The 27,388-nt window shown below is 43.4% G+C and overlaps 1 protein-coding gene across 5 annotated transcripts in view; it reads left to right on the top strand.

The window, feature by feature from the left end:
• add3a (adducin 3 (gamma) a) overlaps nt 1-27,388 on the top strand; it is an 86,169-nt gene that overhangs the window by 17,052 nt on the left and 41,729 nt on the right. The window contains exon 2 of one of the 5 annotated variants that reach the window (XM_034538322.1): nt 2,007-2,040. The exons of 2 other annotated variants lie outside the window; for them this stretch is intronic. The gene's annotated coding sequence lies outside the window, so the exon portion shown is untranslated. Of the gene's footprint in view, nt 1-2,006; nt 2,041-11,176; nt 11,381-27,388 lie in introns of those variants that run through there. 2 more of the 5 variants (XM_034538434.1, XM_034538235.1) reach the window with 2 other exon arrangements.

Here is a 27,388-nt window from a genome sequence, read left to right as displayed (position 1 = left end):
CTCGGCTTAGTTAATGACGTGAAGCGGAATTCATTCTGGTGTTTCAACTCGGAGTTATTAATGCTGCCGACAGTAAACAGTAAATGGACCTGTACTTGTATAGCGCTTTTCTAGTCTTACGACCACTCAAAGCACTTTAACACTACATGACATAATTCACCCATTCACACACTGATGGGAGGGGCTAAGGTTCCCCCTGCCCATCAGGAGTAACTAACACTTACACACATTCATACACTGGAGGCACAGCTACAGGAGATATTTTGGGTTATGCTGTGAATTTTTCGCGATAGTAGATCCCATGCAAAGTCAATGTCCAGATGCGAATGGTTGCGAATGACGCAAATGTTTGCCGGGCGGCGCGAATGACGCCGATAGAGCGCAGCGAAAAATGTGCCTCATTCAACAAAGTTTTAATATTTCAACTTTGGAGAAAAATTCGCCCAACGCTGAGTTGCGAAAAACAATCAGCGTTGTGATGCTCTGCCCGTCATCACTGATGTCGTGCTGTTGTTGAATCTAACTGGCTGCTGCTGCTAGTAGCGCTGGGAATTCACCGAGCTGTGTGTGCCTACGGGTGATGTTATGAACCCAAACACCGGGGCGTTTGATGTTCTGATGTTTTGTGGGATCACCACAACAAGTAAAAAGCAGAAATAGTGGTTATTTATTCCATGGTGGATGTCGAAAAATTATAACAGTTTTGTATGCGCTGTCAGCAAGCTTCATGCTTCTCACGTCTCATTGTCAGTCAACATCTGATTGTAAGTTAATTTCTCCTTCTCCACGAACAATAAAAAGATCCTCACCAGATTCAGCAGGTGGTTTCAATTCCTGCTCACTCAGCCAACCTGGCCAGAAAGTGTGTTACACTCCAGCACTGCTGGGCCATCTGGAGCTTTTCACATTTCAGGTGCTCCGCAACCTCTCCACCAACTCCCAGAAGCCGCCAACACCTCCCAGTTACAAAATGTAGACTGTTCTGCTAAATACAACCTCATGTCAGTTGTGTGGGTTCACTCACAGACTGTTTTCTACACATTCTTCTATAATTTTTTTTGGTAGGTGTTATTTTGGATCAATCCCAAATTCCTAGTAGCCAGTTATCATTTATATTGGAATGCAGGAGCAGCACCCTCGACAATAACATGTCTTGCATGCTATCAATAGCGCTCATGTTCTCCACCGCTCCCTGGTGTTGACACAGTTGGTGTTTGTGCAGATGACATAGATGACTATCAAGGCCACAGACCGAGTCCCTGAATCCCACCAGTGCAGTACTGGGGCACAGCTCGCTCTCCGTAGTGGAAACCACTGACCGAATGCACCAGTACAAACAGTTACATGGGCAGTAATGGAGCCACATCCAGAGATGTAGGTTCCTGTAGTGTGGAGACCAGTGGTGGAGCAGAATGAAAATGCATGCATATATAGCGTCTCGGAACGCATGCTCTTTCATCAGACTTTCCTCCTGGAAATGATTTGTATGAGAGGAACAAAGGCATTGACTGTTTCCTTTGTAAAATACTTTGTTAGTTACAAAGTCTGTTGAATCTGAAAAGTAGTTTGTATGCAAAAACTAAAAACCCTAAATTGGGGTATTTAAACAAAACATAAATCCAATATTACAGGTGTGTGCTAGCATTGAATATCTTCTTTTTAATTATATTTCTTTTGAGTATGTCAATTATGCTGAATTACAGAGCATACCGAGTTTGCAAAGATAATGAAAAGGCTTCAGGCTTTATTGTGGGAGCCTTCTTCCTTTTTAATTTCAGGTGTTTATTTCACTCGCTCTCGGTTCCAAGTTGTGATTTTGTATCCAGACTTCAAACGACCAACGAGTAAATAATGTTTTAAGCATATTAATGTGTCCGCCTCTAGTTGTGATGGATTTCTTCACCTAAGATGCACAATTTGGCTCAGAGATTTAGTGGACAGATGTAACAGCTGCCAGAAGACTTGGATGCAAAACATAATAATGTGTTTGTCTGTTTTTGTCCTAGTTGGTGAGGCATAAGGTGAGCGGGCCGCTGTGAGGTAAGACTTTCTGCTTCAAAGCACAACATTTTCGCTCCTGCTCAAGCTTCTGAAACACCTGTTGATTGCCTCAACAGCTCAGTGTTGACTGTTATCTTGCACCACAACACTCAAAGTTGATGGGGAAATTAAATGGAAACAAATTCTGAAATGTAGTGTTGACTGAAGTTTTCGGTCTGAAGTCTAAACGACTCCGCCCTCCTCTTTAAGTTTCCTAAGGAAACAGGAGGTACATGGAGAATTACAGTGAGCTCTTTTTGGAGAGCCTTGATTAAATGGCACAGCTTTGGTTAGTGGTCAGCTCGCAAACTGCTTCTGGCCAGACATTTTACTGTGCTGGAAATGATCCTGGAAAGGAAATAGTGAAAGGTCTTTCTCTTTATCTATCCCCCCATCCATCCATTCACCTACAAACCTATTTGTCATATATCCATCCATCTATATATCTATATCTACACACACTTCTCCCTCCCTCTTTTGCCCACCTGTGGTCGAGAAAACCCACTCTGATGTTGCTTGTTGCATGCTGACTTTACCAACCATTAATCCATTTCATATCTTAGCTTGACTCTTGTTAAGTAATGTATTGTTTCCTGTGGTTCCCGAGACTCTGAGCACTGCTTGTTGATGTAGCGCTCTCTAGTAGGTCTAATGATGGGGTGGTTGGGTTCTTTTCTTTAAGGTCCTTCACACATGTCCATTCACACCTGTTATTTTCTTTCTGATACACATGCAAGTGTACATTTATATTGAAATGCCAGCTCAACGGAGGTCAAGACATCACATTATATGCCTCCTTCTCACAGACATCAAGTACAAAACGTCAACTTCAGTTTATTTAAAGTGCTTATTACTCAGAGTCTCTGGACAGTCAGGAAACACACACGATTAAATTTAAAAGTGCACACTACATACACACACAGGTCTATTATTTGTACTATTGGCAACATGTATCAAATTGACTTAGTGAGCGTTCAGACTTTATAACTGAGTAGTGTTTTGATTCAGTGTAATTATCAACAAGGACTCTGCCACAGGACAGCTTTGTGATTCGGACATGTTTTCCATTTACAGTGCAAACGGCAGCTAAGCCACCAGGCTGAGTTCCTAATGCATCGTTTATAAATTACACCACAATATAAAGTGGATTAACAGCTGCTGATTTCATCCCTTTAATATTTATAGTGATATAATGCACACGATTGAACTGAATTTGTCTAGTTCTAATGAAACTACGAGATAATAGTCAACTCAATTGTGCTGCATGTTCTCATTTTTTAAAGCTCAATTAACTGATTTTTGTGAAGTTGACATATCACCATAGAAAGTTAATGTGTCTTAGTTTGTGTCCAGTTGGCGAAAACAAGTCCAATATTCACATTCTCTTTTAACTTGTTTTTTGGTCTCTACCAACTCCTCCGGGCTAAAAATAAAGAGTCAAATATTTGTCTCTTTATCTGCTAAGTGGTCCACTTTGTTGACCAGCTACCTTTTGGGTGTTTGGCAGGGAGACCACAGCGGGTTCATCAGAGGTTCTCAACTGAAAATGAGCCCAATGAAAGCGGTGGAAGAGTAAAGTTGTAAAGCGGACCATGAAACCAAAACATTGTGCTGAAAGATGTTAAAATGCTCCATAAAACTGACGATAACTTGCATAGATACATGCAAAGATGCCTTTTTGTTTCATCCTCTCTCTCAAGCTCAGCGTTTCTGTCAGCCAGTCTAACGCGACTAATGTTTAATGTTAGAGGTTGACAACGAAGGAGCAAAACACTCTGCATTACATGGAGTCGTCAAGGTGTCCATGTAACCAGGTAACAAAGACACAATGATTGGGAAAAAAAGAACGGACTGGCCATTATTTAGGGGTTTGGAGGGTGTCGGCGCCACAAGGAAGGCTGAAAAGACGAGCTGAGGGCCAAGCAAGTGATGCAAAGGAAGAGATCGGAGGTATAAAACCGCATGACTGCTAAAGCGTTTACTGGGTCAAAACTTTCCACTGGTCATCTTCTTTCTCTTTGCGTTTGTCTTTTCCTTCTCTCTTTCCTCTGTCTCCTTTCTTGTTTTTCCATCCTTCTATCAACAAAGGCTCCTCCTCTCGGCCTCTCCTCTGTCCTTCAGTAAGATGAGCTGTGCTCTACTCAGCAGGGCAGTAAAGGGACGTCAGCGTCTCCCTTCGCCCTCATTTAAAGTGTCCTCATCTTCGGACTCGGTTTAAGTGCCTCAGCGTGCAGCCTCGGCCTGTTGATGTCATGTTTGTAAAATGGCTTCAGTGGCTCGTTGGGAGACACCTGCTCTCCTAGTAAATTACCTTTTGTGAATGGCCCTCTGCAGTTTGATGGCAGCAGCGTTTCAAACCTCCGGACTTCTACAGCCACTCATAACTTTCTCACTGTGATGACTCAGCTCTGTGGCCTGAGATGCTGACTGCATGCTGCATGCCTCCTCTCCAGCAGTCATCTGGAAGACATCACGGCTGCTCTTATCTCACGGGCTCGTCCAAACCGCACACGCCCCCGGCCGCCCACACGGTGTGGACAAACACATACACAGCGGAGTTTGATAATGTCATCGAGGATCAGTGAGGCTGAACATTCCTTTGCCAGTTGAGGGCAGCGGTGCATGAATGTGCTTTGTGTGAAGATGATTTCTTTTTTTATTTTATCGACTGGTACTGAACAATCAATTTGCTCCCATAAGTACAAAACGGGTGACATTTTTTCAGACATACCTCTTGAAAGTAAAAAAAGAAGAAAAAAAATACAAAATCAACAACTGGCCGAATACAGGCAGTACATTAAAGCCAATACAAGCTGACAGGGAGCATGCCAACATAGCATACCATGCAAAGGGATAACACAGACAAAACAGATGGCCTAGTTTGAACAAGCCAGAGATGCGAACAAACCTAATTGAACCTTCCTTCATCCTTTCTGGATTTCTTCCTGCATGCACTTTGCCATGTGGATTCTGTTTTTCATATTTTTTAATTACTAATGCAGCGCAATTTAATACTTGTTCAGCTTTTGTCTTAGTAAGAAAACGGGCAAACGTGCTGCTTCGTGGTGCATTTTAAGTCATCCAGCGCTGTGCTCCTTAACGATTGGGTGCAGCTGAGGATCTGTGCACACACACTGTACGTTCACAGTCTCTTCTGCTCTCCCTCACAAGTAGATCTGCAGTCAGACATGTCTGTGCCTCTCCACTCACTTACGCAGTCAGACAAGTCAACACACAGGATAAGCTGTCTGGGAGGAACCTGCAGGACAAACTGAGGCTTTGAATTAATCCATTTGAGGTTTTACTGTAGAGATGGGTAGCTGTTGGTGGTATATAGACTGGGATCAGAATTAAAAAGCTTTATTTGACATGTGTGCGTACGTATACAAGGAATTTGACTCTGGATTGTCCATTGCTTTCAACGTACATACACAGAAATGGACAAATAAACAAAATACAGAAAAATATAAAGACTGTCTGTATCCATCCATAGGTCGTGTCATTCTTGGAGTTTCAGGGAGAGACTGTGTAAATCATAAAAGGCCCGGCACATCTGACATGGATGATGCTGTAATGATGTTCAACCCAGCCCTCCAGCATAATAGCGGTTCAGTTTATTGCAAGTTAAGTCTTGTTAATTGTGTCCAATGTCTGAAATGTATTGGCTTTTTATATCAGCATTCACATTTAAATGAGCTGTATAACCATTTAAACGCATGCTTTTGTGTGTGTAGTTCAGTCACCGGAAGAAAGATGTCAGCCAGGTGAGACGGAGAGGAATGTGGAAAGGGTTCACAATCTGACCGACTAAGAGTAATAACACTTATTATAACACAGATTTGTGGTAACCATGTGCATCGATTTTGATCTAAAGGGGTCCTTCCAAGAAGTGATACTGCTTTGGAGTGACAAACAGTTTTTAGTGATCTTTAGTTATCCGAATGGGTGTTTCCATGATAAAAACAACAACAACCGTCTCCTGTGTGACTCATCAGTCCTGACCGCAGCCAGAGGAGGAGTTTGGTTTGTGTGCCTCTGTTTCTCATGTACCGTTTGGGTTGTGTTTTACAGCCCTATTTGATATGGTTTGTAGTTGTGTTGAGAATCCGAGAAGAGAGTTCTGGTGTTGTTGCAGTGGCCACATATCTTTAGCTTAATGTCCATCCATCTGTCTGGCGGTTGGGTGGTTGTGTTTGTGTCTGACTGGTTCTGGGCCACATTATGTGCGTCTTGTCATAATCGTGAAATGCAGACGGGTTGTGTGTGGCCGCGTCTCAACCACCTGCACAAATGTATGCACACATGTAAAAAAGACATACAGTACACAGAGACATTCTTATGCACAAAGACATACACAGGCAAGCACTTTCAGCTCTGGTGGCCTGTGGGGCTTTTGTAGTGCTGAGGGGCCACAAACGTCAGCTTTGTGTTCTGGAAAGGCTGGGAAAGTTGGGCCGCAACACACACACACACACACACACACACACACACACACACACACACACACGGACACAGACAGACAAACACACAGACACACACACGCACTTTGGCAGTGTCAAAGCCTATGCGCAGTTCAGGCTCAATAGGCTGATTCATTAGAGCCTCCTCATGACACTAGAGGAGAACATGGACTTGCAGGAGGAGGAGGAGTGTAACGTGACAGTGTTCAGGCTGGTCTTAATGGAAAAATCCACCCAGAATACTTTTTGTTTTATGTGTTACATTCCCCAATTCAATTAGTTGGCTCTCTGTTTGTCTTTAAATTCATGATGAGTCATTCCAGGCTTTCTGCTGGCAGAAGCATTGGTTTTTTATCAGTGTCTATTATATAATGTGTTTTTCAGGCGTTTCGGATGTGGTAAAAGATTGTTGGGAAGGATGATGCATCTTGTTCCTGATTGTCCCAAGTACTTATACACCTGTTGCAGGTTATATTAACCCCTACATTCTGTTTTGTTTTATTAGCTGCACATTCAAGAGCCCCATGATTTAAAGGGTACTGACAACCACCATTACACATCATTATTCATAATGATTCAATCGTATAATCTTCGGCCATTCGGTCCTTTATGCATGAAAACCCTCCACACTCTTTTCTTTCCAATAGCTCATCCCAGAAATTTAATTTTCTTTGCAGGGGAGAGTTTTATTTTGACAAAGGAGGTTGTTTTTTTAATATCATGATCAGTGAAACCTGGCAACAGGCAGTGGAAATGTGCCGTGGAGTCGAGTGGGTGTTGTGAGTAACGACGCTTGGCAGCAAGCTGTGTTTGTCTGGTTCTCTCCCTCGCCGTCTCCACTGGAGCCCGGCAGACTTACAGCCCGGGCCTCCTGTCGACGAGGGGCTCTCACAGCCAAGACCCCCAGACCCCCTTCCCCCGTCTTCACAGACTTTCATGCTTTTGCTAAACCTGCCATTATTATTATTATTATTATGTGTTTCTTTCTTTGAGAAATAATAAGAGGCGTTCGACTGATTTCAGGTCAGTCTCAGACAACAGGTCTGCATCGTGCTCTAACCATAACAAGGTGGAGGTTCAAGTCCCTGTCACTGAGTGCTTTTTTACCATCATGATCACTTCCCCGACCTTGAGTCAGCCGTGGACTCATTAGCTGAAACGCCATGTTTACCTCTGTCACATGGTGTTACAGTCAACATGGGGAATTACAAATAGGTCAAGGGGGTTCCACACACCCCACTGTGAGGGGAGGTCGCCTCGGGACTCGAGTCGACCGAATTCTGTGAATAAACAAGGAAAAATAAATATAGATGCTTAATATAGATGCGTGCTTGGGGCCATTTTGTCAGGTATAGTTATTATAAAGCATGACATACAGCCGTGACTTATTTATTGAATGTCATATTTTGTCAACACCCAGAGCTATGATATTAAAAAAAACCTACAGGCTCCTTAATGATAAATCATACATGCATGTCAGATATGCACACAATACTCTCCAAAGGCAACATATGACTTTTATTTCTAAACAAAAAGGTCACTATGATAATGGCCCTGCTGCATTAACTTCACTCCACATCCATACTTTATTTACAATGCTGGTTGCCGGCCAGTAGGTCCACTGCAGGTGACTTGGAGCACGTCCTCTGGGGTTTTCATGGGATTTGAATAGTTACTTTGCTTTGCAATCTTCTCGTGTTTGTAGGAGGTAGAAAGGGTTTATTCGCTCTGCATGCACAGAGTTAAATTCTGGGGAAGATGCATGTGAGCTCACTTTGCCGTCCAGTTGTTGAATCTGCATCACTGAGCTCAGAAATCGAAAGATACTCACTGACAAGCACTTTTATGAATCTTGTGCACAGGTAATTTTAGAGCTCACCTTGACTTGAGCTGTACAATTACCTACCTTTAAGTGCTTATTAACGTACCGTGTGTATATTCCCGCTGCCATTTGCAAAGTGCACTGTTTCGCTCCATCTCCCGCCTTCCTCTCTTTTAAGGAGTTATTGTAGAAAGTTAGAACTAGCAATTCCGCCTCATAAATAATCTAGAGGTGCATCCCTTTTTAATCCTGCCGAGACTGCCGGGCCTATGCACATTTCACTCAAATATGTGCTAATGTTAGACCGCGGCATCCAGCGGGAGGCCATAGGGCGAGGTTTATTCTGGGACAGGTATGCACAGCCTGAGAGATCCCGGAGGGACAGCGCAGGAGTGGATGTGGTGCTGCTTCTTGTGGTTTAATAAGTGCATGCGTGAGTTGTTTGTAGATGAAGCATCCTATCAGTAGGCTTAGTCGTAGGACTATGCAGAGCTACGCAGGTTTGAGTTTAAGGTATTCCCGACAACAACGAAGATGGCGTTTCTTCCAGTGCAGCTCAAACACACCACAACTAAATAGTTTCCAATGTGGGAGATCCACTGCTTTCTGTCCTGGACCCAGTTTCACAAACATAAAACCGCACTCGCCGCACAGACGAGCAGAGTAAGCAGGGAATCCCTTCGAGATTGACAGCTGGGTGTACAGTAGCTTGTCCCACCATAATCTCAGCTTGAATAGTTATTCTTGAATTGATTCAGGCTCAGCTGTCTTCTTCTGCCACATATGTATTTTTGCTTCCTATAATTATTGTCTGCCTTGTTTCTGTGCTAGTCGGCAATAAAGCAGAGCTTTTACTCTGTAAATGGAAGCGTTTTTCAAGGAAGCAGCAATTAAAACATAATCTGAGATTTCTTTGTTGCTCTGTCTGACTATAGATTACACACACCAAGCATTCCTTAAGGAAAGGTTAAATGTCTGCCGATGCTCTTTAAATTCCTCTAGATAGAGTTATGGGAAATCTCTCGGAATATTTATTTTCTCAATATCATCCATCCATCCATCCATCCATTTTCAATACCGCTTATCCTCATTAGGGTCGCGGGGGCGCTGGAGCCTATCCCAGCTGACAGGCCGCCAGTCCATCGAGGGCACATGTAGGGACATAGAACCATTCACTCTCACATTCACACCTATGGGCAATTTAGAGATCAATTAACCTGCAGCATGTCTTTGGACTGTGGGAGGAAGCCGGAGAGCCCGGAGAGAACCCACGCTGCCACGGGGAGAACATGCAAACTCCACACAGAAGGACCGCTCCGACCGGGAATTGAACCCACGGCCCTCTTGCTGTGAGGCGACAGTGCTAGCCACTACACCACCGTGCAGCCCTTCTCAATATCAGTCTCCTCTAAATCAGATTTTAAAAACCACTAATGAAATGATGTGTATAGAGTGGGCTTTGTTTCTCTCTGGTGAGAGTACACCTGCTTAGAGCAGAAGAGTTATTGGTGGACATGGAGGGAAAAATAAATGAAGTTCTGTTGAACTTTGCCTGGTCAGTGTGAAGTCAGGGAGTGAGCCTTTCACATGCTAATTTAATGTCTTTCCTATGCCCTCTTTTTATTATCATGTTCACAAATTGACCTGAACAAAACAATGTGACAGCACTGACACAAACATGTTAATTATCTGTGTTCTCTTTTATGAAATATAGTCCTCACAATGTCTACCAACAAGCAGTATTTAACATCTTACCATTCATGTGTTTTTGAGCTTGCCTTGAAAAGAATAGTTTGACATTTTGGGAAATATTCGTATTCAATGTTTTGCCGAGAATGACCTTTCATGCCCTTATGGTAAATGTGAAGGGATGGCCAGCAGGGGGTTAGCGTAGCTTAGCTTAGCTTAATGATGGGAAACGGGGGGAAACAGCCATGTCTGAATATGGCAAAAAATGAAAGTCATGATTGTTTTGGTCAATATTGAGATGGCGATAATTTAACACGCTTAATCATTGACTTTTGAAATGCATCAATGTAGTGGACATTGAGAGCGTAATTAAGAGGCTAGATCAATGAAGAAGAATTTAATCATAAAACATTATTTGTGGGTTATAGATATGAATGGTGATGACTTTGCAAAAAAATAAATTAAAATAAAAAAACTCTCAAGGCATTGTGAACATGACGGGATCTGTGTTTTGAAATGGGTCAGGTGGTTGCAATATACAACATATTTTTCAAAATGTTAAACTATTGCTTTAAAGCAATAAATAGTCAGTTTTATGCTAATTCCTATCATTTTAAATACTAGCACTTCCCCCCTTTCTTGGTCAAATTATCTTCCAAACTCTTTTGTGCGGAGGTGAGATTCCTCACATGAGGAGGGTGTTAAGCTGCTTTCGGGGAAAGTGTTGGGTGGAGCAGTGATGGAGAGGGAGGGACTCTTTTAGTAGAGCGAAAATAAGGGAAGGCTCTCCTCTCAGACCTTGTTGAAAGAAACATTTTTCTTTTTGTTCCGCCACGAAAAAATGTAGCAACAATGATGGAGAGGAGACATTTTAATGAAACATTTTGACCTCAAAAGAAAGGAGGTGGTGGATAAAAAGGTTTAGGGACGTTGAGAGAGATGGGAGGAAGAAAAGGATAAAAGAATGAAACAAATATGTGTTTCTTTTGCCGAAAAGCTTTTCAAGGTCTACAAATGATCACTGAAGCACCATGAGGGGTCATCTCACTCCTGTGTGAATTTGAATCAGGTTGGACCCTCCCCCTTCTTCTCCCCACCATCACCCACTGATTTCCCAGCCCCCCCCCCCCCCCCTCTATGCTGGCTCTCATCTGCAGCTCCTGCAGCAGATGAGGGAGATATTGTAGGAGGAGGAGCGTGAAGGAAAGAGGGCAGCAACAGTTTTACACTGCGTGGAGCTACAATGGGAGAGGCGTGTTAGAGAGAGAAAGAGACACTACAGGCAGAAGACTCGCTGCAGTGCAGGTGGATCACAGCTGAAGAGGCAGGTTCAGAGGCAGCCGTGTAACTCTAACTGGCTTTAAAGCAGGTTTGTAGTGCAATTTATTTTCAATACTAGCCGGTTGTTCACTTATTGTACATGAATTTACGGCTTTAGGTGTGACTGCAAGTTTGTGTGCGTGTGTGTGCGTGTGTGCGTGTGTGTGTGTGTGTGTGTGTGTGTGTGTTAAATAGTCCTGCTTCTATGACTGATATAATGGATGCTGTGTTCTACACCATCAAGGCTGCTATCTCACTGCTGTCTGTGCACATTTCTTAGAGCAGAGAGTACTGAGGAAAAACTGTGAATCTGGGATACATTCTTGCATGAATGTTATGTTTCTTGCACAATAAGTTCAAGCTACATGAATACCTTCTAAGCCGGGAAGCGAGCAGAACACTTTCTGCTGTGGTTCATGCTAAATGACATAGAGCAGAGGGCCTCTTCCCTCCTTTCACATTGCTTTCACTTTGGAGAAGAATGGAGCTGTGAATGGGCCCGAGATGGCTTTCTGTGTGCAGAAGAGAGGTGCCACCCTCTCAAGTGTCAGCATGGGTTGATGGTGGGGGTTAGGTTCATGTGCTTGTAGTTTATAGAGGGGGCTGGGCTTCATGCATCTGGGCCGCTGATAAGAGATGAGCTATTGCCTGTACGAATAGTCCTCCACTGTTTATAACTTTTGAGAGTTGATTATTTATAATGTTTCTTCTCATCTTGTGACTCCTATACATCTGTACCCCTGAGGGAAATGCGGATTGATAAAGTCAAGTGCTTTTGTGATTCCCCAGGTGTCCGTTTACCATTGGCTGAACAGTGATAAGGAACTGTATGGAGCGGCTGGTTTCTATTTTTGGCTGTTGTTTTGGGTTCCTATGAAAGGCCCCCTTTCATGGTCTGAAAACTGACTGGAAGTTGGGAAAGTCAGTGGTTTGGTTGTTCTTTACACGTGTTGTTATGTGTTTACCAGCCTTGAATGTGTTGCTAACATCATTTTGTTCAGTTTCATATCGCTTAGGGTGATTGGCGTGATCGAGGTTATGGAGCATTTCTACTTGTCTTCTTCTTCAAGAGTAACTAAACCCCCAAACCACTTTTCTTTCAGCTGAAACACAATGTATATGCATTTAGTGGCGTCATTGATGGATTCACGTCCAGATCTTGACGTATTACTGAAAACTATTTAAATTTTACATATTGTGTCATAAATATGCATGACTGCCCTCTACTGGTGGAAATCTGGCTGCTCCAGTTTAATTGTACCATTGGCTATAGGAGGAAGTTAATGTATATAGTGGTACGTAAGTAAAGTCAGGCTACATTTTGAAGTAACATATAGACCAAGCCCAGCAGTTCATGTTGTGCTTTTTATGTAACTGTAGCATTAAAGCATGGTCAAATTAACCAGTTAGCTAGCGAAATAGCCAACCGCCAAATTAATAAAATGTAATTACTTCATGCTTGAAAAGGCAGTAGAATCAGTCCCTGATACACCAGATTATTTTATGTGATTAAGGCTTAATTTCAAGTCAACAGAGGAAATAATTTATTATGCTGAATATTGTTTTTGATTAAAATTACGATCACCAGAAATTAAATCTACAAATGTGGGTGATGTCATCTCACTGTTCCTCCTGACAAACTCAGCTGAAATAATTCTGCAGCTGCTCGCAACTAAAACTGACGTCCTGTCAAGCTCGTCTGCTCAGCGCTGAAGTGATGAAGCGTGATGGAGTCACATCAGTGAAGCAGACACCTGCATCCATGGTGCTGCTTCCTCTCACTCTCGCTCTCTCGCACACACACACACACACACACACACACGTTCGTCCTTTATTGTTCCATGTCTGTTGTCTTCACCAAGGTGCACATTACTTTATAATAGAGGTCCTCTGAGAACATTATTGATTGCATAATATATCAATGGGGTAGTGTAATGTTAAAGAAAGTGTCAGATTGTGTATAAAACGTTCCATTTTTTATACTGCGTAATTTGGTTGAATGTGTGAGGATGTTGTTTTTGCTGAAAAGTAGATTACAGTCACACTTTTCATGACAATTGGGACGGTCAGTTTCATTTAATAATGGTCTTGCTTCGTAGACGTTTTACCAAGATGGAGTGTATTCTGCTTTGAGATGCAACTCTGTCTGCAGAGGAGAAGTATAATCTGCATACACACCCTGGATCCATGGCACTGGCTGCCATGGCGATGGCCTAATGCTGCGTTCACACCAAAAGCGATGCAAATTTTTTTGCGCGAGTAGATCCCATGCAAAGTCAATGCACAGACACGAATGGTTGCGAATGACGCACATTTTTGCCAGGCGGCCCGAATAGAGCGAAGCGGGTAAAAGATTCACCGGCCGCTGAGTTGCGAAAGCCAATCAGCGTTGAGATGCTCTGCCGTCATCACTGCCGTTGTGCCGTTGGTGAATCTTAACTGGCTGCTGCTCTAGTAGCGCTGGAAGCGGCAGTTATTCAGACGTAGTCGGTGAAAGTTACCGAGCTGTGTGAGCCTACGGCTGATGTTATGAACCCAAACGCCAGGGCGTTTGATGTTCCGATGTTTGTGGGATTTCCACAACAAAAAAAAGCAGAAATAGTGGTTATTTCTTCCATGGTGGATGGCGGAAATGCTAACTGTTTCCACGGAGTAAAGACACAGAGATAAGCCACGCCCCCTCTAAGGCGTGAATGAAGCGAATAAACCATAAATAGTCGGTAAAGCGTTGCGAATATTCGCAGCACTTTTGGTGTGAACGCAGCATTAGTCCTCTGACGAATCCTGAATCGTCAAATCAAATATTTGTAATGAAGTAATAAAACAGGATCTTGCATCAGGCTTTGTTTGGTCTTCCTCTTTTGTTCATTCTGAGGTTTTCCTCCTTGTTTTAGGAATGGCTCTGTGTGCCGAGGCCCTTGAAGAAAATATTGCTGCCTCAGGCCGAATGATTTGCGGCCCTGCTGGCCTTGATTTCCGCTCCCCCGGCAAATGTGAAGTATCGTCCCGCTGTCTCAATCAGCCTCAGTGACCCAAGCACCGCTCCCAGTCCTCTCCTTATGTTTCCACTTTAGGAGGGTTGATGGACCTTTTGTGTGTGTGTGTGTGTGTTTGTGAGTGTGTGTTTGTGCATTTTACATAGAGACAGTAAAGAGGGTGTCTTAGTATCCAAGAAATGGGTGTTACTCTTCTTTCTAATGTGTGTGTGTGTGTGTGTTTGTGTGAGTGTGTTAAATAGTTCTGCAAGCCTGCATGTGATTATGTCATGCCACATGTGTTCCAGCTGTCCCGAGTCAGCTGCATTTAATTTAGCTTTCAAAAAAGTCATCCCCTGTGTGTGTGTGAGAGAGAGAGAGAGAGAGAGAATGTTTTAAATTAGTGCTTAATTGTTTGTATAAAATAAACTCTGCGGAGCGTCACCTGTCGGCTCGCAGAGCAAAGGAGTCATTGCTGGCAGAAGAAGCCTTTTTGATGGTTGTGATTTGGTTTTGATTGAACCCTCCCCTCAATCCAGCTCTAAGTTAAAGCAAATGTATTTGGGCCGGCTGCCACTGAGGGGCTTAGATGCGAGCTTTGTATTGGTTCACACGCACAGGTCCAAACTCCCTACGATCACGTTTCTTTGCACAAAGGAAAGCAGGAACCAGTGTGGTTAAATGGACATTTTATTTTACAGTCAAGGTTATTATATTTAGTAAACACTGGGGTCTTCTGAAGTTTGATACTCCCATGGACAACTGATCCTCAATTTCCTTCGGTCTTAAAATTATATCTGTTTTTTTGTTGACTTGCTGTTGTCCTCTCCCACAGACGGTTTAACTGTCACGTTGCTTCGTCAGATTCTTGGAAGCGGCTCCAATAAAAGGAGGATTGATGCTGTGTGGTTGAGTTGTTGTTGTTGTTGTTGTTTGCTTTACTGAGGATCTTGCTGCAGCTGATGTTCGTGTCCTCACTCTGTTCCTCTGGATCATAATATCAGTTAAATGGCTAAATGCCAATAGAAATGCCTGGCACGGCCTTCTCTTCTCTCTGACCCCAGTCAACCGTGACCACAATGCTTTGAGGCTTGTAGATTGAAACCATTACTATTTTTTATAGGCTGCTCTGGCCAGGTCAGAGTTCATGGGAGAGCTTTGCTCAACCCAGAGTGGCAGTACATGCTGCCATATTACTCTCTGAACTCTTCACTATAATTGGATCTCGCAGTTATTTCTAGAAGAAGAAGAAGTGAGACTCTATATGCACCTGTTAGACTCACTGAAGGCGCTTGATAAACGGTTATATGTAACTCCTGACTTGGTAAATGTTATTTGACAATCTGCCTACTTTAATTTTATTACAATTTGAAAATATTTAAAGTGTGCATCAAATAAGTCAATTGTCCGTAAAGATGTGCTCAAGCTAGTTACTGAATGCCGAAGATGCTAAGAGTAAACGTTTCCACCAGATGACATTTCTTTTTAAAATTCACCAAAACCACAAAATGTGCCATGGGGAGATGACACAACAGGACATTTCTCCCTCGCATTTATGACCAACCTTTGCTCTCCATTAAGTTCCTTTTGGGCTTGTGTCATTCACTTTGATTTATTTCTCTCAGCGATTACTGTCCACTCATTTACTAATTTACTGGTGTCTGGCATCGGATCAGCTGTTCCTAGTTAGGGATTTCCGGTCTTTTGTTTGCATAAAACTTAAATCATCCCTTTAGTGGCGTTTGTTAATGACGTTGATGCAAGCTATTCAAGTAAGAAACCGCTCAGCATCCAATTTAAGCCATTCTGATGTTTTGGGAGCTGTGGTAAGTGGAGAAAAGCTGTTTTATTGTAACTTTTAATGCCCTATTGATTCCAACTACAATTGCTAACAAAGCATGCATCGTAATACGTGTTAAGTTATCAATCCCCTGTCATAAGTGGAGACTTTAATTCTACTTTTCTATTTTTAGCGCTCTTAGAGGAAAATGAGAATCGCAATGAAATGGCAGAAATTTTTTGATAAATAGTCTGATGGTTACAGATTAAATGTGATGTGTGGCAGGTTGAGCAATTGTCTCAGGAACAACGGCGCATACCTGGTGGAGGATGTTGCTTTGTTCATCCCGGCCGTGTCACTTTTTATATGACTAGGAAACATACCAACCAACCAGCACAAACACATTCAACGTCCCTGGGATTCAATTCAATTCAGTTTTTTTATATAGCCCAATATCACAAATTACGAATTTGCCTCAGAGGGCTTTACAATCTGTACACATACGACATCCCTGACCCAGGACCTCACATCAGATCAGGAAAAACTTCCACAAAGTCACTGCAAAACAATAAAAAAACCTTGTTTTCTAAAGTCCCAAAAAACAATGACTTCATCATTCAGCGGGAAGCTCTTCTGTATCGGCAAATATTGACTCGGTGGTGAGGGGGCTGAACACACAACCTCGCAATTTCCCCTTAAATCCCTTTCTCTTCCTTTTTTTCCCCTTATTCTTTCTATCGTTTCTTTCCTTCGTCCTTCTTAACCAAAACCTGGAAGTCATTTACAAAGTTGGGATGGGTTTTCTCCCGTTCAGAAGTGGATATGTGAGCAGGAGGGTCTCCAGTTTGATTTCCCACACCTCCCATCAAGGGAATTACATCAGAGTGAGGCTGAAGATCTCAATGCTGGAACCAGCTGTGGTTTGATGTTAAAACCAAACCTAGTTACTGAAGCAGAGTTTGTGTTTATTTAAGTTAGTCTTTTTTACAATTAAAGTCTCCCAAGTGCTGGAATATACTGTACATCAGTCTGTATGAGACTCATAATGGTGGGCCTAAGAGCGCCATCTCCTGTGCCGCGGAGGAATGCCAGACGGTCAACTATAATATATGAGATCAAATATATTACTTTGGTCATTTATTATTACATTATTATTTGTACTTCTAAATGTGCTCAAGAATTCACAAAGAAACGGTCTAATTAAAAATGCATAACCACGTCAAGTCATCCGGTAGAGGCCAACGTGTTCTCACTGTTAGCTAGCTAACGTTCCCGCGGACGCAGACTCAGTGGCTCTGTTTTGACGACGGAATGCGGGAGACAACCTTGTGCCAGTAAAGGCTCAAAAGCGTTTGGTGAGGAAATCTATGACCCTGAATCCATTACATTTGGGTTATAATGGCAGTCAGTGATAGGTGATCTTAAGCCGAATATTTATTTTAGTGTTTACAAATTCATTGTTGTCATGTTGTGTTTTTTTGATCGCTCATTTATTTGTGAAGGTGGTTGTCTTGAAACAATCAGACGTGAGAATCCTTTTTGTAGACTGTGTAGGCCTGGTACTTTCAATGAGCAGTCCCCCCATAGCGTGTCTGGGGTAGAGAATAAAGAAATGGGTTTTTGAGAGAATCAAATCTAAATCATCAGTCATTCAAGGTGCTCTCCAAAGGGAAAGAAAAGAGACACTTCCATGTTAACTTCTAACCTTTTATCTTTGTTCTGTCTCTGTGAATCCTGTTGATCGTGTGCCTCATCTCTAAGGCTTTCCTTTCCTCTCATCATCCTACATCTGTCACACATACTGGATTAGAGCTAGGAGGTAGCTAGTTGTGCTCCGATTGTAGTTTCTCTTCCTGATCTGCTGCATCAGGTTTATGTTTCTGACTCTTTGTGGTTGTCTGTACCTTTTTATTCTTCTTCTGTGAGGGACTTTTTAAAGTCAGCATGTACCTGTATTTACCACACTGTGACAACTACAGGGAATGAGAGCTTATAAAAGGGCTGAAATGATTTACTGTTCAGATACACATACAGACGGGGTTTACTCAGTTCTCCTGATTGTGTTGAGCCACGAAGCTCTATCATCACAACTCTAGGGGAGTTCTGTGGGTCCGCCCTCCGAGGCCTGCTAATCGTTGTGGGCTTAAAGTTGGAGAATACAGCCCAGATTCCTGATGCATGACGGAAGTCGGGGTCCAACGAGGGGAAAGGAGGTGGAGCAACGAAATCTGCAAATGAGTGAGCCTCCTGGGTTTGTGCAAGACGGAGTGGACATATCAATTTCATGGGTCAGGGGTCGCAATCGAGGAGATGAAACGAGTAGAAATGCAGATTGAGAAGTGGCCCGGGAGGTCAAACAAGCCACATGTACTGAGAAAGACCAGCTACATGGAGGAAGAAGAGAGTAGGGAGCATGAGTAGGTGGGAGGAGGTGTTATTAATCTCTGTTGTTTGCTCTTCGTATTGTCATTTCCTCTGCAGCTGGTCCCGGGTTGTGAGGGAAAGAAAAACACAACGGAGGAGATCAGAAATCTAAACAGTGGTCCTGCCAGCGGGCTGGGTGTTCCCCATCGTTGACACATCTGTAATAAAACACATAGTCTGATTTCGTAATGTGCTGCTAATTATGGCGAAGAGGGGGCCATGCAGGTGAAAAATGCACAGATGTAATGCAGCCCTTTTTATGTTTAAAAAATTCAGTGTAGTGAAGCAAAGATTCACAGTTCAAAACTGACATTTTGTGGTACAAAATTAATTAGAAATCGTGTTAAAAGCTGGGTCAAGAATTGGATCACCATAGTTTTCAATGGGCTGTTTACTTGTTTCGTCTTTAGTCTCTCTTTTTTTCTTAAAATGGGCCTCCATATTTGGGGTGACATGGTAATTCCAACAGATTTATTGCCTTCCCTCGGCTCTTAACACAGACCAATCCCATGTCCGCTCTCAGGTCAGGTCAGTTAAGTCTGGGACCTGACAGTCTGTGGGTCACGACCCCATTAAAACACACTCCCAACGAGGCTTTTCCCACCTGGCAGTGAGTTTCTTCTGGACCTCAATCACTGCACATACAAACATACACTCTTGAACAATCATGTGTGCACTCATACACACCAGCGACTTTCCAGCACTGGGGAAAAGTGATTCATTTGGGATACATACTTTACTCTAAAAAATGTGATCGGAGCCCTTGTTGCGTCACAATAGAAACCCTCCGTAGCCGATACACACTGTTTGGTCCATAGGGTCAACTCGCATGCGGTTGTTCCCTGCTGTGTGGCTGCACTGATCACTGCTGATAACGCCACTACGCGTTTAATGTGTGCTTAATCGCGCAATGGGACATTCAAGGTCCACTCTAACCCCTGTTCATTATTGGTGCAAATGTATTTTTAGTTTTATTTGTGCATTCTGAATGTTACAGTACATTTGGCAGCCACCGATCAATCAGTTTTGATAAATATTTTCCGTTATTCTACTTTAATTAAATCCAGGTGAGACATTTTCTGCTCAGTTTTGTCTAAATGGCTTCTGGCTTGAACATCTCTATGAAGCTGCTCGGCTCTTCAAAGGATGCTACTTGGCATCAGGCTCACAAAGCTCGTCATCAGTGCCGCTAACAGTGGCTCTTCCAGAGTCCACTGTTTTTCCCATGCCTGGGGTTTGGCAGGTAAAGAAGTCCAAGTTATGGAAGTCATTAAAATTCCTCTGGAACATGTGGACACTTGTTTATTTTTCCGCCCAGGCAGGGAGGGTGGAGAGCTGCCAGGACGCTACACTGTCCGTCTCTCAGCAAGACGGAGAGTGGACAGAGTGTGAGAGAGATGGAGGACCTGCTGGAGGACGAAGGAGATGAAAGACAGATGAGGGGAGGAATGAGTGAAACTGTTCCTCCGCGACTTATTTGGGACAAATTGAAAACTTTGTCTTCTCAGTTCACCTTGCCCACTGTCCTCTGGTAAAGCCATCCAGCATTGTCGGCTGTGACTAAGCGTCCTCCGATCTCATTTTCTGTGATTTTCTTAGTTCCTCCATATGCGATGCACGGTCGAGCTTTATGTCGCCACCTCAACGAGCCATCAATCTTCCTTGCCTTCATCTCAAATGTGGAAAGAACCCTTCATGCTCGTCTTTAAACGGACGATCCAAGAAAGGCCTGTTGCGACGGTGGGCGTTTTCCGTCTGATTGTTTAAACAGAGGGGATGATTTGAAAGGGAATATTAATGCGGTGTTACCCCCGGGGAAACTAATTATATAATATATAGGGGTGAGTGTGGGCGGGGGAAACTATCATAAATAACGGGTCTGTCTGTTCCATCAGGCACCTTGTAAACCGAGTCAAGTCACCACATCAACTTGAAAGCACTATTCCCCTTTTTCACGTCTGCTGACGATATTCTGGTAACTGTCTGATCTGAAAGAAGCTTGATAGGAAAAAGCAAAGCGGAGGCTAACTGCTGTGTTGCCCGATCATATTTCCATCATCTTTTGTCTCGCAACCATATTAACGGACAAGGATATTGTAAAAGGCATCACGGGGTGGGAGGAAAACTGAGGGATGAGGACGGTGCTGTAAGCCAAAGGGCACGAAGGGGGAGAGAGAGACAGACAGAAGGGAGTTGTGGAATTTCTCGGCGCATAGCTTCAGTATCGCCTTGCAAAGCTCAAAAATGTATCCCTGCGATTCATCTCGCAGCCGAGACTTCCCTCCTCGCGGGTCCAGGAGACTGATATTTCAGCAACAGGCATCAGTGAGGTCACTCTCCAACCCCCATCCACTCCCCTGTGTTTGATCATGCTAATGGGCCCCGACACTGCCATGAAGGCCCTGGGGGTGATCCTCGCATTTACATGCCTGGCTGACAAATCGGTGGCTAATTGAGATGTAACATGAGACCCTGCGCCTCCCTCCAGAAAGGCTGTGACCTTTGACATAGATCCAACTTCGGGATCACATGTCTGTGATGCCAATTTAAATCATTACGTGGCATGTCTGACATCTGACATCCCATCAGTACTTTGGGTCAGAAGCCTTCCAAAGATTGCTGTAGCTACCAAAGACGGGAAGTAGTTATGACAGCGGGGTATTGTAAGTAAAGGTTATTACTTACTAATGCCAAAGGGTTGGTTGGGGTTCTGTTTTCATCAACATCTTTGAAGACTAATATGAAGAGGAAGGTGCCCAGTTTGAATCCTTAATGCCCCAGCATGCTTCACTGGTAGGGTCATCTAACATCTCGTCACTTTTTATATGACTAGGAAACATACCAACCAACCAGCACAAACACATTCAACGTCCCTGGGATTCAATTCAATTCAGTTTTTTTATATAGCCCAATATCACAAATTACGAATTTGCCTCAGAGGGCTTTACAATCTGTACACATACGACATCCCTGACCCAGGACCTCACATCAGATCAGGAAAAAACTTCCACAAAGTCACTGCAAAACAATAAAAAAACCTTGTTTCTAAAGTCCCAAAAAACAATGACTTCATCATTCAGCGGGAAGCTCTTCTGTATCGGCAAATATTGACTCGGTGGTGAGGGGGCTGAACACACAACCTCGCAATTTCCCCTTAAATCCCTTTCTCTTCCTTTTTCAAGTTGATGAAGATTAATTATATTGTGTAGTTGCAAAGCTAATTTATGAATGATTTTATGAATGACTTGGCTATTCCTCAGGTAAGAGTTGAAAAGTGGAAACGTCAGCTATAATTATAAAACCATTAGAGCTTGTTTGTCTGTTAGTGTGCATGTTGTATAATTATGGACGGGTTTCCACTTTTCAAACATTCTGAACTGAAGAAGATCTGAGTATGATTTAAAACATTGATAAGTAAATGTGCAGGCGTTACCTTTTTTCTTATTGTCGTTGAATTAAAGCGTGGCCTTTTAATAAAAGGTCTTATTTTGTTTCACAAAGCAAAACATGTTTCTCAAAATGTTATTGGACGAGTGAGCTGAGCCACTTAGATTTGACGCTGATGCACAGTGGCACGCCGTAGTTCCCCGTAACCATTAGCCTGCACAAGCTTTTAGAAGTTTTTGAAGTTTGGAAAGATAATCCCTTGTGCTTAATGATCCGTCATCGGTTGCGTAATCCTTCCTGCTTTGAGATATCTTTAAGACAACAGCCATTAGATGCTTGGTATGTTCCTCGTCAGCCTCAAGTCGACAGTGACACGTGTGATGGTGATACAGGCTGCAAGTCAGCTATAGAGGAAAGATCCTCCTGTCAGGATGCCAAATAGATAAGTTTGTTTATGAAACGGCTCACTGGATATAAAAACCTCTTTAAGCCTGGATTTGTTTTTTACGGTTTGTCACAATCTTGATGATTACTGAACCTAGAAAGTTTAAATCAAGCAACTAAAACATACCTGCATTTAATCTCTTATTAAAAACACGAGTCAATCTAGTACATTTAGTTGTAAAAGCCCAAGGCTTCCCAAGTCACTTATAGTCAACATTTTCAAAGACAGCATTTAGCAGCTCTCAGGGAAAATTAACTTTAGTACTCATCTGTGGTGATTGTCAGTTGCAATTCAAAGTTTTCCTTCCGGATTGCATCACTAGAGTCCTTTGAGCTCTTCCTGTGTGTGTGTGTGTGTGTGTGTGTGTGTGTGTGTGTGTGTGTGTGTGTGTGTGATGGGTGTGTGTGATGGGTGTGAGGAAACAGCTGGGCCTACTTGTACACATGTACACAGAAACACTCATCCACATCCTTAACGGTTGGTAATGGGGTCATTTATACGTTTGTGCAGAAATGTGTTTGGTACCTTTTTTAAAATCTTTTTCAAATCCCACTAGAGCATTTTTTTGTATGTTCAGAGTGCTAGAAATGCTACTTGTTGAACAATGGTGTGAATGAAAAGATCATATGAATCTCCTTGAGGTATCATGTGATAGTGGGACGATTGCAATTTTCCTATTCATCCCGACAGCCGTAGACACTGACTGAGTAATCATCCTGGTTATAAGAAAATGTATATTTTACAGTATTTATGACGACTCACACTTTGTTTAGCATTACAGTTCTTGCTCAATAAAACTGAAATTCCTCCTCAGAGCATTAGCAATTGTACCCCTTTTTGCACTACTTGTGCGGATCCGAATGATTTCCAAGACGTAGATAACATGAACTACATTATGATGAAAGGAAGCGAGAATGCAGATGAATCAGGCAAAGGAGATCACCGGAGAGGGTAGCGAGGCCGGAGGAGGGATCTAGGAGGCCCAGGCTCTGGAGTATTTTCTCCTCCATGGTGGTCTAATTGTCTACAGTCTGGATGTCAGTGAAGCCTTCACCATGATTGTGGCGCAAGAAAGACGCTGATAATTTGCCTCATTCAGGTTCATCCGGAGCTCAGCGTGAGCCCCAAATGTTGCAGAAGAATCCTTTCTCTCTCTCTCTCTCTCTCTCAGCAGAAAGTTGTAACTTTTGGCTAAGTGCCACTGTCCCCCTGCTAGACCCCACATCCTGACAGGAAGCTTGTTCTTCCTTCTCTCTCTCTCTCACACACACACACACATACACATACACATACACACACACACACCCACACACACGCACTGTCCCAGAGTGAGAGAGGCACTGGAACACTGCAGCTACACATTTGGACAACCACAAAATAGGAGTGATAAGGAGGCAGACCACAAAATGGAGGGAAATGGACCCTAAGTTACTCCAGGACCCCTTAATAGAGGGCACGGATCCCATGTTGAGGGTCTAGCATCCCAAAAGCATCTCTGCTATAGAGGTATTGTTATCCATTGGCTTTAAGCAGAACTGAGATGCTAAGCGTTCCAAGATGACTTTGGGAAGCAGATTTACAACGAAGCTCGAAACCAATTGAATCATATTTTCAAAATAACACTTTATTTCAGTACACCCTGACATCATTCCTGTTGGCTGTGGTTCCAAGTTCAATAGAGCAGACTTGAAACCGACACAAGGAAGACGACAGTGAAACAATGCTCTTCATGTCTGGGGTCAAGGAACTTGTCATATGTTTGATTAAATAATGAAATTCTTCTGTTTTAAGGTTGCAACTGACAAATAACTATTTTGCATTGGCAGAAAACCATTGAATAAACCCGTAAAATAAATATTGGATATTGAATCATCATTATCTCATCAACACACACACACACACACACTACAAGCACCAGCTAAATGGACGTCTTTCCTCCTCAAAGCTGAAATTCTTCCATCTATCTGTGTTTGCTGGACTCTCCATGACAGCGGAGCTCAGTGAATGGATTGTTGACGAGGCGAGGAAGGACCCCGGGGGGGTCAGCAAGATGCCTGACCTCCTGGATGTCATCAGCATCAGTTGCGGCCACTTTCCTTCCCATGGTGGATGCTTTGTATGAATCTGTGTCGCAACCCTGACAGGCCCGGAAACATGCTCATAAACACACACACATACGCACACACACACACACACACACATGTGCACACACACACTTGTTGGAGGCTGTTTTCCACCCCGTTCTGACCGTGTCATTGAGCAGTGAGAAGTGATAGAAAGGGTCAAAGCGCGGCACAATGACTCACTGAGCAGAACTCTGCTTGTTTCTTTTCCTCTTGTGGGAGAGACATGCTGAGATTTCCTTTCAAATAAAACCAGAGCTCATCAAAGCCCCCCTGGCCCATTTCCGTTCTGTGGAGACCACCCATTTCATAGTTCACATGTGTCAATGCTGTGGACGAGAGAGCATTAGCTTTTGGGATTGCTCACTGGTTACTGGCATCACAGCTACATTGCACTGTTCACCCTGAGGACAGCAGCTTGGCATTTTTTGTAGTTTGTAGTTTAATCACATTGTCAGTTTCACTCTTAATATCTTCTTTATCCATGCAACAGTAAAGCAGTGAAACACATCTAAGTGCATGTAGTACTTGAGTGGACTCTAACCACAACCTTTCAGCAGCAACAGCAGAGTCCCAGCTTTAATCTTGGCAGGATAGACTCAAAAAAATGAAAAGATTGGAAAAGGAAAATGTCAAAAGTCCAAACGGTCAGAGGTTTGTTCTACTATCTTTTTAACGTGCAGATGAGGCTGTTGTCAACATCAATTGACCTTGAAGGCTGCTAGGCCTCAGTAGCTGGACTTCACCTTGATACAAAGGTAAATGTCTACTTTTTGATTTTTTCCCTTTGCTGTTTCTGGAGCTCCAAGGTGAATGGGGGGGGGGGGGGGGGGGGGGGGGGGGGGGGGGGGGGGGGGGGGGGGGGGGGGGGGGGGGGGGGGGGGGGGGGGGGGGGGGGGGGGGGGGGGGGGGGGGGGGGGGGGGGGGGTTTGGCCTTGTCGTCACTGTGTACCCAGCATGCGACCTGTGTGCGGGAACAGCTTAAGAGGCCCCTGAGATTCTAATAGGATGAGAAGGTTTCCTCTGTCTTCATGTGAAAATCTGGTTTTAGAAGTGAATCTACCAAAGTTGAGGATGGATTTAGGAACATTAATGCAAAAACAGTTCAGGCCCTTCATTGACAGTGTGAGATCCTTTTTTATTTTGTTAATGTCTCTGCTATGAATGAGACACAGGGTGAGCATAAAGTGAAGCCCACGGAGCTGCAGTGTGATGTCCGTCGCTGCCGCATTCATCTCCGCTTTCTATCTTACTGTTATGTCTGTTTTGTCTCGTTTTCTTTGTTTCCCCCTCTTTTCTGCAGGGGTGGGGTCGCCACATGCACAGACTCTTTGTTTGGAGTTGCTATAGTAGAGTGTGTGTGTGTGTGTGTGTGTGTGTGTGTGTGTGTGTGTGTGTGTGCCTGCGTGCCTGCAGTTCTGCTTCATGCGAAATGACCTCATCCAGACACAGATCCTGAAATTCTGAATCCGTCTGCTTCCTCGGATTGTGTAATGGATAGTCCCCGAACGCACGCACACACATACGCGCACACACCCCAGCTCTCTGGCCGACGCCCCCTCAGTGTTGTGCCTCGTTGCTTGACCACAGACGGTTTATGGGTCCTTAGCAACGAAAGTCCAACACCATTTGACAAAAGGAACAATGCTTGATTTCTGGATAATTTCATATCGTGCATGAGGTTACAAATAGATTTATTTGATTCCAACGTCCCTTTAGGAAAGGAGCTGGAAAGTTCATGAACTGACCCTTCATCAAGTATATCTTTTTTATGTTAATATAAAATCACTCCTCCTCCCACTTTATCACCCGGGGTCAGTCCAGGTTGATAAAGTTCCTCAGTTCCTCAGTCTCTAATCTCGGATAGTGTGAAAATGTGGAACGCAGCCCAGCTGTTGACGTGCACTTATTACAGCTGAGTCGAGTCACTGGTAAAAAAAAATCTTCTTTGTGTGGAAAGGAATGCAGCTTTCTCTAAGGGAAAAAGTTCTGCTTCATTAGACAAAGATTTCTGGAAGATTTATTTTTCCCCAAAGCACAACCCGATAACCCTCGTGATTATAGCCCTTTTTATTGATCCGCCATGTGACTGTGGCCGTCCACATATTCACTGCAAAACAGGCACATTCAAAAACAGCTTGACAAAAGCTGTTTATGAAAAATACATCAGTTCCATTTGGATACACATGACGGCTGACCCCGTTATATACAACTTTACAAGTGATTTAAAATAACAGACATTCCATATTGCAATGAAAGGCTGGAACATCAACTCCGGCAACACGGCACAGAAGTCCACAAAAGCTGCTCTTGCTCTGTATGGATGGTCGGCCCATCTCTTCCCACATGGGACTCAGATGTGTGTGGAGGGGTTGGCACAGAACCCTTTCGCCTTTTAAAAGTGGACTGATGAGCTTTAGGGCGCCACAACCTCGCTTACTTGAACTGCTGGCTGTCGTTGTTTGTTTTCAGTTGTCTGTTCTGGGGTCCCAAAGACAAACCTTTTATTATTTAGTGCTTTTCACATGTTAATGTATCGCCCAATGAAGCCATTAATTCCAAATGAATTATCGACCGTTCCTGTAATAGAGACACGCGGCCCATCTCAGTGCTTCATTCTGCATCTTTTGCCCGTGAGACAGCCCAAAGGAAAATAACTTGATTATGTGTTGGAAATCGAGGACAGAAGTGTGTATTCTTGTCCTTTTATCTGCAGGGACTCTGTATAAGCAACGGCAGCGTGGTGGTGGAAGCACTCCGGGGGTTTTACAAATATAAAACACTTTTATGAAAGGTTTATCTATACAACGTTTGTTCTTGCAGCCAAAGAGAAACTGCAGTTTTGAGATCTGGATTATGTGGTTCAACATTTCTGATGAATTATTCACATGACTGGACAAGCAAAATGATTAATAAAACACAT

The sequence above is a fragment of the Cyclopterus lumpus genome, chromosome 1, assembly GCF_009769545.1.
Source record: "Cyclopterus lumpus isolate fCycLum1 chromosome 1, fCycLum1.pri, whole genome shotgun sequence".
NCBI classification, from domain to species: domain Eukaryota; kingdom Metazoa; phylum Chordata; class Actinopteri; order Perciformes; family Cyclopteridae; genus Cyclopterus; species Cyclopterus lumpus.
Note: the sequence above shows the minus strand (reverse complement) of the source record. Positions and strands in the feature narration are given on the sequence as shown.